This window comes from Agelaius phoeniceus, chromosome 7 (assembly GCF_051311805.1).
Source record: "Agelaius phoeniceus isolate bAgePho1 chromosome 7, bAgePho1.hap1, whole genome shotgun sequence".
Lineage (NCBI taxonomy): Eukaryota > Metazoa > Chordata > Aves > Passeriformes > Icteridae > Agelaius > Agelaius phoeniceus.
The window spans coordinates 27,400,395-27,410,322 of record NC_135271.1 but is presented as its reverse complement, the minus strand read 5'-3'; the positions used below and the strand labels follow the sequence as shown (position 1 = coordinate 27,410,322).

At 36.5% G+C, this 9,928-nt stretch overlaps 1 long non-coding RNA gene across 1 annotated transcript in view; it reads right to left on the bottom strand.

Annotated features, from left to right (window-relative positions):
* Positions 1–296: 296 nt before the first annotated feature.
* LOC143694512 (uncharacterized) overlaps positions 297–9,928 on the bottom strand; it is a 29,607-nt gene continuing 19,975 nt past the window's right edge. Inside the window, exon 3 of the long non-coding RNA XR_013183023.1 lies at positions 297–451. This is a non-coding gene — a long non-coding RNA (uncharacterized LOC143694512). The remainder of the gene's footprint in view (positions 452–9,928) is intronic.

The window sequence follows — 9,928 nt, the reverse complement described above, 5'->3', positions numbered from 1 at the left end:
AAGTGTATATGATGCTTACCCAATTACTATTTTGCGAGGGAAGAGTAGAACAACAGTGTTAAAACATTGCACAAAATTCAAAGTTAGCAACTTTTAACAGTTAAAAAGGTGTCTTTGAAAGACCTTTCTACAAATTTTATAGCTTAAATAAAAAACTTAAAAACTTAAAAAAATGTGTGGATTATTTAGGCCTTTCTATTATTGCTAAGTAAGGACATTTTCTGCATGACTCTACGAAAATCCCTTGTTCAGAGGAAAAGTTTTACAAAAGGCAGTAAACAGGCACTTACCTATTGACAGTTACTTTTGCAGGAGGCAAACCTAGTGAACTCCCATCCTATCAAAGAAAATTTCAGTCCTGAATACAGAAGTTGTATTAAAAGTTAAGATCCATCTCCTGTAAGCTGCAGGTCATCTGCAAATATCCCCTGAGCCACTGTGTCCTTGGATCCTGCAAAAGAGGACCAGAAGCTTTAATTCATGGTTTATAAATATTGCTCAGGGTACTTGTCTTTTCAGTCCTTCTCTGTAATTTCTTCCTGTGTGAAGTTCCAAGAATCAGCTTTTTCCCACACAAGGGTCAGGGTGGACACAGAGCCAGAGCAGAAACAATGTCTGACCCTGGTAACAAGATGTGGCCCATACCCATGGACTGGAGATAGGCTGAGCACTAAAAGGACTCCCAGCATTTCAGATGCTGGTCCCTACCATTACCTCAGTGCCTCAATGCCCCTGAGCAACTCACTTGTGCAAACTGCTCTGGCTGTGACTGCTCAGAAATAGAAACTTAGACCATCACATACAAATTTCAGAATATTTTTATAACCACACTTGGTAGAAGCCAGATTTCTCATATTTTAGTGAGTGCTAAATATGATCCTCTCCATGGTCCTTGCTGTCAAACAGCAGAATGGTTACAACACCATTAGAGAACCCAGATATCCATCTCTATCATATTTGCTGCATTGCTGCTACCTACCCTAATCCTTCCAGTTAAGCTTAGGAAGTTGGTTGCAGAATAAACCCATTTTAAAAATTGCCATAAGTTTTATTCTAATAAAACACTTTTTTGTTGTTGTAAACACAATACAGCATCTGAAAGGATATTTTTCTGAGTGACAGCTGAAAATCCATTATCTGTAACATGTGCAGCAGAAATTTCACATCCATGCTCATCACAGCATTAAGGGCCTGAGAAAAATCTATCCAGTTCAGTGACCTATTATCCATGCTATTTGATTGGATGCAGCAAATGCTTTTTCCTTAGGACAAAACTCAGCTTTAAAAATTGTTAAGATTTCTTTACCCTTTTAAAGGAAATACAAAAGATATGCTGTACTATTATACATGCTGTACTTAGTATATCATGCTAAAACGGTATGGTGCAAATCATTCGATATGTATTGCAAAAAAAAAAAAAAAAAAATCTGTTTCCTGTCCATCAAGGGAACCAGTACTTAAGAACGGTGAAAAAACTGGAACCTGCAAAGTATTTTAACACCTGAAATAGAAGCATTAAGTTGCACAGTTTTGAAACACAGCAGCATCTGTAGATACAGGAAGGAACATTGTGGAATTTCAGAAGTCCCCACACAAGTTTTCAACCCACATTTCTGTCAGTATGAATGTCACAATGGACACATATGTCAGCAGCTTTAAGTTTTGGCCCTTCTACTCCTTTGCTTGTAACATAATACCTCTGCAGACAAACAGCCCAGATAAGAAACAGGGTAATTTCTCACACCCTTATTTCAGGATTTCTGCTGCCTTTTTTCCGTGAATCATTGCTCTGCCTGGATCTGAGCAGGCTCGGTGGGGGGCTGCTCTAAAGAAGCAGAGGGCCAGCCCTGCAAAGCACTCTTGCTTTAGCAGCATTTTTTGCTCTGTGTGCAGCAGCAGCAGCTTGTCCTCTGACAAGCAGCAACTCTGCAGGTTTTGCTTGTAGGGGGATAGAATATAAGTAAATAAAGGTAGTATAGAAAGTAATCTTACCCCCTAAAGAGTTGCAGCTGGGTAAATTATTAAAGATTAGGAGCAGGCCTGACTTTAACAGGCTACAGCTGTAGCTGATAATTAGAAGAGTGTTATAAAAGAGTGGATTGGTTGGTTGAGGGAACTGGAGTCAGCTGGCTACTGTGAGAAGAAGGATCAGTCAGTGCTTAGAGGAGCTGCCTATGAGAAACATCAAGGAGGTATGAAACTCTTGCACTAAGGAGACAACAATATGAAACCTTTGCAATATGATGACAACATTTGCTGACTGTGCCTACAGGGAAAAAAATCCCAAATAGCGATGGTTTTGGCTGAAGTCATATTGGAAGGAGCCCAGATATTCCTCTTCTTTCCCTTAATGAGATGGGCAATGTGCACCTCAAGAAGGTGCTGTCCTTGTATAATGCACACAGACTTTGTAGTAGTTATTAGAGAGAATACAGAATGAAATTTTGGCGGTGTTCTGTATTGATTATGGATGAATTGCAATGGTATTAATGAAGCTGCCTTCACTACTGATTACTTCCCATTGCATAAAATAAGACCATTCACAGTTAAAAGCTGTTTCTTCACCTTTCCTCAGGAGCCAGAATTATGGAGGTGCTTGTGTGCCCACTAAAATCAAACTGGCTGTTAATGATTGCAGTGCTCACAAGAAGTCCACTTTTATATTTAATTGTTTATGGCAATATATACCAATAAGATTTGTACCACTCCACTTGAACTTCTAGCTTTTAAGACACGCTTTTCAAACCATGAAACCTATGGATAAATTTTTCAGTGGGTGGGGGTGTACTCAAGAAGAGATTAATAAGACAGGAAAGACAAACAGGTTGCAAAAGGGATTTAAGGGATGAGAATATCAACAAGGATACAGAATCATAGAAACTTCCTTAAATTTCCCATTTAACATGCTAATAAAGGATATTAAGTACAGAAGTGTCCTGAGGGAACAAGACAGATGCAGATATTAAGAATGAAGTAGTAGCTAACCTTCAGGTTTTGGATTAATATGTGCTATGATTCAAGAAAGTCCATGGAAGCCCATCAGCCACAGTCTTTACTCCTTTCCTTTCTCCAGGTCTACACAGCAAAGAACAATTTAATACTCAGGATAAGAGGCTTAAGTATTGGCTTTTACACAATTTTACTGCTTTTCTGTCAGTACAGCTATGACTATTGCTACTACTAGTAAAGAAATAAAAGTTCCGATTTTGCTGAGTGCTTTGAAGTATTTAGGCAGACAATGCAACTGAACACAAAAAGAAAATCATCAGTTTCTCCCAGGGAATGTAATGGAAGAATCTAATAGAATTCAAGGTCAACATTTTATAAACAGATTATATAATATTTGTGGATATGACAGAAGAATGGAATGGTAAAGCAGAAAGTCAGAAGTGGCTACCATAAGACATCTTTGTTCAGTTAAAGAGCAATTTGTGATTGGAATGTAATCAATACTGGAATAGAATTATTTTTATTTATCCCATAGAGAAGAAAAAAAAGTAAGTTCAGATAAGAAAACTGTAAAATTAATTTTCTCTACTGATGGTATTTATTGCTTTTTGTAACTAAATTCAAAGCACTTGAGAGTTCACCACTGCTATCATATTCATTTTCTAGACACTGAAATTGAGATACTTGATGAGAACAAGTAGGTTACAAAAAATATATATTCAAGAAATTGCCAACACCAAGGAACAGATTGTGGAACCAGCAGGCAAGTGGATATAAAGAAGAGAGGGAGTGCACATGTAAGCCATACTAAGCACCCACATGGTTGCTATTTGTCTATTATCCTCCACACATAATGATCTCAAAGCAAAAAGGTAGCCATACCATCTCTATCTGATTCTTATTGCACATAATTGTTTACCTATATTTGATAAAACAGATTTAAATTATTGCTGCATTCTCAAATTGTTTCTCTGGCCTATTCTATCAAATGCATGGGCTAAATGTGTGTCAAGTGACAATTTTGCCCGGTTGGACCTAATGTGACTGTCAAACATATAGACCATCTCACCAGTGTCTCCATAAGTAAGGAACACTGTTCCAAAGTCCCAAATAGCTGACAAGTGCACAAAAGGTATATTTTCAGTTCAGCAAACTTGCTATCATCACTTCTGGTTTTTGTTTATTATGCAAACTCAATGGCATTCAGTATTTCTGTACAATTGATAATTGCTAATTATGGAAGGAAATGTTATCTGATTGTCAACCATGGAATCAAATGAATTGAAAATATTCCATCAAGCATTTAATGAAAGTGTAGGAAAAAGGCAGACTAAAAATAACAATGAATGTGTTCTTTGTGTTGAAAGATCATTGGCAGAAGTAAATCACACAAAATTCAGATCCTTATTGCTGAATCATCTCACATTTCATTAACCACAGCTGCCAATTGTCTTGTGCAATGTGAATTGCTTTTCCTAATGAAAAAAATCGTAGGCTAGAAATCAGTTTCACTAAGATGCAGTGTTAGAATGCAAATATTAATTTCTGAATTAATTCATGACAGAGGGCTTGGCCAACCTGAGCTAATCACACCCCTGGGGTCCTCTAATCCTCTAAAGCTGATTATCTCATGATTGTCACACCCACTGGGAGTTGCCTTTGTCATTAGCAAATTCAGACTGTAGTTAAAAAAAAAAAAACAAACTTGTTTTGATGCTAAGGTTGGATAGTGAATAGCAGCTCCAGCTCTAATCCTTTGGCTGGCTGACAGGAGGAAATGTACTCTAGAATGTGTTGTTGCTCCCTCAGAATTACTAGGATTGAGGAAGAATGAACAGCTATAAAGTCAGGAGGCAAGATTATATACTGATAAGACAGGTTTGTTCCTCCAAACTTAAAGCAGATACCAGTAATAAATACAAGCTATTATCATTTTTTTTTCCCCATTCATTATTTTCTGAGTTTGTTTTGAAGGCAAATTAGCATCAAGATGAAGCTATTTGTGCAGCAAAAATAATGAATATGGTTGTACAACATAGGTCTCATGATGTCCTCAACAAAACCTGAATTCTATCAAGACTGTTCAAACTGCAGGTGGAATAGACAAATTCACAGGATGCATTTGACTGGAAGTGAACAAGTGACATCTGTCTCCAGCATGTACTTCTTAAATCTACTTACTAGACTACATCAGTAGAGAACTAAAGTCAAAGATTAAGGCACACTGCTGGGGCATTTACCCATACACAGCCCCATTGTGAAGGTGTCTTTCCCTGTGAGATAATTTTAGTTGTGTTCTGTGAAACTCATAATGTACAAACACTATAAAATTTGAATCTGTGTCAAGCTGCAAAATTGTGCAGGGAAGCTGGCACTGAGGGTATGATTTCAATTATTCATCACAGTTGTTCAATTTGCATTGTTTTTGTGCCCGCATTTCCAAGCTGCTGGAATTTGTTTGATACATTAGTTGTCTAACCACTGTATTTAAGTGCAGGATAGTGGCTTTCCACTCCCTAATCCAAACACTACTTGTGTCTCATTTGAACTGTTTACATTTCTCATAATGACTCTGTATTTGTGGGATTCTTTTTTCCTCACTGTTTGTTTTAAATAAAAATTGAATAATGGTAGGTGAGCAGAGGTGTGCCTTCACTTGCAGGTATAGGATATGCTAGAATGTAAAATCTATTAATTTTTGCTGCTGGTATACAAGAACACTGCTGGTACTGCTTTGAAATTCTTAGAAATGCTAGTATGACATATTTATTTTGAATGTATACATACATTTAATGTCTCACTCAGCTGTAGTGTCCAAACTATACTGCAATATGGAGTGAGTCTGCTTAGTGAGATTCACACTTACCTCCTGAAGTTTGCATAGGAGATTTGAGACTCCTTCTGCATGAAAGCTTGGAGGGTGCAATAAAATATGTATTTTGTGAAAACATGTAACATGGTCTGCAATGTGCATAGCATGGCTCATGATGTTCCAGCAATATAAACAAGTGCAAGATCTCCTGTAAAAGTGTAATTGATTGTGCTTTGCAATTAATTTTGCACACAAATTGAAACTTAGTTGACTAAATTTGTGTTCTTTCTTGAATGAGCTGAGAAATTTTTATCAGGTAGGTTAAAATCTATTCTGCCTCACACCCTGATGATCTGTTCTTTGTCTATTGGTACTGCATGTGTGCTGCTACTCCTGTGAACATTTGTACTTCCCTCAGGTGTGCTGCAGGGCCTGTACTCAATGGTCCACATTGGATATGCATGCTGAGAAATCCAAGCCGCACAATGAGAAAGTTGCACTGGATTTCCTGTGAAGGTACTTATCTCTCTCACAAGGTACTCACAACATATACATACTATGAAATTTTCATTGTAAAAAGGACATCAAATTTTACCAAAACAAAGGTAGCACTGTAGTAAAATCATGCTAAATACACAAAGATACAGATGCACACATAGACAATAAGGTCTTGAAGATACCATAGAATTTTACCAAACTCTACCTACAGTGGTGGCAAGATTTTTTTCCTCAAATCTTCCTGATTCTGCATGAAATTGGAAATGTTATTTAACATAAAATATTTTAGGCATGTTTTTGTTATAAGCTTTTAATGAACTTGACAATCATAATGAAAGTTTTATAAATTGAGTTTATTCTGAAAAAATTTACTATTATAATTTCAAAAGCAGTGCTGCTAATCTCCCCAAGTCTTTATATAGGTGCTATTTTCATGCAGCCCCAGCTCCCTCCTGTAAACACAAATAGAATCCTTTAAGCTTTAAGTGAATTACTCATATTAAAACAGAAAAGCAAGAACTGAAAATGCAAGGCTTTATGCACATGGACCAAATTAAAAACCAGCCACCACTGGCCACAGAAAACTTTTTTTTTTTTTTGTTTTACAGTGACAGAAAAGCTTCTATGCTGGAAATCATAGAGAAATACTAAATACTAATTTCTCTGAATTAAAAGTCATATTTCTCAATCAAGTTATCCATCTATTCAAAATGATGAATTTAAGAGGATGCTTTGCCATGGATTTTAAAGGGTAAGCTAAAAAACCTGAAAAAATCAAAATCTCTAGGATCATGTAAGAAATGAGTATCAGAGTATATGCAAAATCAGAGTTTAAAATAATGTATATTTTTCCTTACATAGCACTTTGATGGGTTTGGTTTTTTAAAAGCTACATATCTGAAGCAAACTATTTATTGCATCTTAATACACTGTGAAATTCTCACAGGAAATGAGGACATCTAAGTTAGTGTCATATGACAGTGAAAACAATTGAGCTGTAAGAATTGAATTCACAATTGTATTGGTGAACCCAAGTCTTTCCCTGTACTTGCCAGTGATTTAATTCTTCAGCTTTTATTGTAAAAATTGTTTTTCTGATTGCTTTAGAATCTAAATCTTCAAATGGTTTTGATCATTAAAACTTGTAAATCTCCTAGAAATTTTTCAAAATATTGATGCATTCTACACTCTCTTTTATTCTGGAGAGTGTAAAATGTGTGTGTGCAAGCACAGGTGCTTAACACATTTTCCTCAATGTGTCACCAACAAATTGAACCGTCTGTCTTTTTAAGTATGACCAGGCTTTTTACAATGTAACTATGGAACAGGAAAGAGAAATAAGATTTTTAAAAAGATTTTTAAAAAACCCTCTCCCTTCTTTTGAATGCTGTGTATAAACCAATAATTTAGCATGGAGGGAGGAAAGAATTTTGATAGATAGGACAGGTTTGGGCAAACCACTTTTTTTCTAAAAGGTTTTTTTTTTCAACTATTCTTGGCATTATTGCAGTGCTAAGTCACCTGTTTGGTATCCAAGACAGAATCTGATCTGAATCATCTCTAACAGTTCATGGGTGAGCATGAAGAGATGAATACAATGTTCAGCCATGACATGTCACATTTCTTCACAAGGTGCCTCACGTAGAGAAAAGTCTTGTGATGAAATTGAAACGTGTCAACGCTGTAGCAGACTGCATGAGTCAAATGGAAATCAGGTGGCAAAAACATCGTTTAAAGCTGCAAATACACTATTTTTATTTACTTATATTTATTGTGGCAAAACAGAGGCCTCACCAGAAATCAGGCTCACTCTGTGTACGAAACACATTTTCTTGGCTCCAAAGGAGAGGGAGAGCTTGATAGCTTATATTGCATATTCTATAGACAGTTATGTGGACCCTATTGGCTTCTATAATATTTTGAAAATGCATTCACAATAATATTCTATTTCCATGCTAGTAATGTCAGTGGGAGTCCTGGTAGTATGCTATTTAGGCACACTGAGAAAATAATAGGATTTACAATAGCTGGCAATTTGTTTTCTACTGCCACAATGTCGGCTTTTGTTACAGTCTTTGTAGCTCTTAGAAATTTCTTTCTGGCTATTCTGTTCATCTTTTCCACAGAAACATTTCTTCAGTGTGAATTGCTTCAGTATGAATTGGAGTGGTTTTGCTGCCATGAGTTTTTATTACTAGAACTAATACAAATAGTGCAAATGTTTTTTCCAGAAATAGTCATTCACATTTTTAATGTCTGTGGGGCTGATGGATGGTCTCGCCAGCAGTACTAGCATGCTATTTCAGAAGGCAGAAAATATTGCCAAATCCTGGTAGAATGCTTGTTGGTTGTTCTTTTGTCCTTAATCACTTCCAGTTATTGGAGGCAGCCGAGCCTCCAGGTCTTCCTTTACCCCTTGCCAGGCCATTTTGAGGAGTTTTTTTCATATGTGATAAATTAAGAAGGAAGGTAAAGGGAAAAATAGTATTTGTCTATTATATCTTATATAGGGAACTGTAGTCCTAAACTTCTTTTTGAAAGTCCAGTCCAATCCCATGGCAAACTGACTGTTGCTCTGGCCACCTGCCACACAAGGATAATAATAATTAACTTTTTAATTGCTTACCATTTTATTCAGGTTGATCAATCAGAGCTGTCTTTCTAAATAAATGGCCATCAGAACTCAATCCAACACTAGGACCCACAGACCTAGCTAGTCTCAAACCCAGACCTACCCAACTCCATCTACTGACCAAAAGATGCTTGCAGCCACTGCCTGAATCCTAAAGGAGTGTTTCGTTCTGTGGCCTTATTACCTGACTCAGCAGCCAATTTTTTCTGATGGACTTCTGATGAGTCCAGAAGTGTGAGGCTATACTCGGGGCTAGCCTAGTCAGATGGCATTTGGGAGGCTCCTAACTGAGCCAGCACCATGGGACACAGCCTTTGGTCCCAAGGCCAGGCTCCAGACAGGGGGCCCAGTGGCACAGTCTCACAAGTGCCCACTGTGCACTGGGGAAAATGCATTTAAATATTCTGTCTTTCCATACTCAAGATAGAAACTCATTTAGTAAAAGATGATTATTAGAAGTTAATTTGCTGTATTTTTTTCTGCCAAATTACCAATTAATGTAGCTGGAAAGAAGTATTTTACAGATGTATAATCAAGCCTTGAAAGGAGAGCTTCAATTGAAGCCTCTAACTATTAATGTATTAAATTATCATGATGTATCTTCAGCTGATTATATCAAGCACTCTTCTAGAATTTGAGGAAGTAGTAATAAATTAAATGATAAATTACTATTGATTATTTTTTAACTTATTATCCTCTAGATTTTGATATGAATATTGCTAGCTGACGGTGAGATATAGTGAACATAGGCAATGGTTTCAAACAGATACTTCTGCATAATAATTGTGTATTAGGGTTGCATTTTTCTCTATGCTCCATTGCTAGGTCATGATGATTTATGGCAATCCTTTTCAGGCATGAATGTATGCATATGTACACAATAGCAAGTTCTCTTCAGATGGAGGAAGAGAGCTAACTACAAGGTTTTAGTTTAATTTTGTTTATCCAAAACCACTATTAACACTAGGTTTTATTTAATGCCAAAAATTACTAAGATAGCTAACAGGTTCTATGATACCTAAAAAGTCATATTTGTA